A 1,899-nucleotide genomic window follows, 5' to 3' on the forward strand; every position below is an offset into this window, starting at 1 on the left:
CGGGCAAGGTGCACAAATGTGCACCCCCTTGCGCGCGCTGACCCCGGATTTTATAAGATACACGCAGCTACGTGCATATCTTATAAAATCCCGTGTACTTTTGTTCGCACGGGCGTAGATTTATAAAATCTACCCCTATGAAATTGGAGATTTGCGAGGTGTTTAAGGGTTTTTATGACTCACTATTCACTGATGATGCCCTGGGGGAGACAGGAAGAAGAGGGGGGTTTTTTCCCTCAGATGTCACCCTTCTGACACTCTTGGAGGCACACTTAGAATTTTTGAACAGACCAATCCAAACTTTTGAAGTTTTTAGATTTATTTATTTATTTATTTATTTCAGATTTTTATATACCGGCATTTGAGACAGCAGTCACATCATGCTGGTTCACATAAAACAGGGGTGCATAGTAAACATAACTATAACAAGGTGTTGAAAAGGCAGTTACATAAAACAGGGTGATACGAACTTGGCTGAGAAGGAAGAGAAAGGACAGGTTATTAATTCACAAATATCAAACAATAGAAGATATGGTTAATTAGATAGATGTAATTGCTACCAGCAAACTGGGCAAATCTCCAGGCCCTGATGGGTTTTCTTATGATTTTTATAAAATATTTAAACTGCAGATAGCTGTTCCCTTGACAGATTTTCCATTCGGGCTCCTTCCAGAAGGATTTTAATACAGCTCACATTATGATATTGGCGAAGCCGGGGAAGGATCCATTGTTCTCCTCTTCCTATCGGCCCATTTCACTTTTAAATTGTGACCTCAAGATACTAGCTAAAGTTTTAGCAGATAGAATCAATCTCATATTACCTTCTCTTATTTCAGAATATCAAGTGAGTTTTGTTAAAGGGTGGATGGCCAGCACACTATCATCAAACTGCTCACAGCTATGTCAATTTGTCAAAAACATCAAGTTTCAGCTTTAGTCATTGACTTCGATTCAGAGAAAGCCTTTGATCATGTTTCATGGCCTAATCTCTTCTTGCTCTTAAGTATGGGTTTCAAGGAAACATTTTAACCTATATCTCTCTTCTTTATGAGAACCCCCTGTCCACTATTATTGCTAATGGTTGTAAGTCTAACAGTATTAAAATACAACAGGAGTGAGACAGGGCTGTCTTCTCTCCCCTTTGTTATATATCCTCTCCATTGATCCTCTATTGAGGAAAATTGACACCATACCAAATATGGTTTTAGCTGGAGATTGAAGTCTTTCAAGATTGCTACTTTTGTAGATGATGTTCTGATCTTTCTTACCCGCCCAGAAGATCCTTTGGTTTTTCTTTGCAAATGACCTTTGGCTGGTTTGGTGGCCTAAAAATTAGCCATGATAAGTTGGAGGCACTGGATGTATGTGGGAATGTAGAGCAGAATTGATCAGGCCATTTTCCGTTGAAATGGGTTGTTCAGGAAATTAAGTATTTAGATGTTAGGATGTTATGTTCTCACAGAGTGCGAGATGAACCTAGGTTTACTTTTGAGGAAAATGGGTTTGATTGACAAGAAAGTCATACTCTCTCATTGGATTGGTAATTCTCTCTCTCAACCAGATCTTTGGTTTCATAGAATGATAAAATTGTTTACTTTTGAATACCTTTCCACGAGACCTGGCTCTCCCAAACATTTTCAGACTATTTTGGACATTTAAAAGCATTTCCATGACTATCTCTCTCCCACCATCTGAATGACTATAGTGGATGTTTGAAGGTATTCTTTAATGTTTCCTGTCTTACCTATTTTCTTTTCTTTACTTGCCTCGGTCTCTCTTGATATCTATTTCTTTCCTTCTTCCCTGTATGTTTTATTTTGCAATGTTTTATTAAGTTATGTCATATCCTAGTGTGATACAATTTTTAGATATCTAGCTATGAAACAATGCCTTTTTCGT

Source organism: Rhinatrema bivittatum, chromosome 1 (genome assembly GCF_901001135.1).
Source record: "Rhinatrema bivittatum chromosome 1, aRhiBiv1.1, whole genome shotgun sequence".
Taxonomy (NCBI): domain Eukaryota; kingdom Metazoa; phylum Chordata; class Amphibia; order Gymnophiona; family Rhinatrematidae; genus Rhinatrema; species Rhinatrema bivittatum.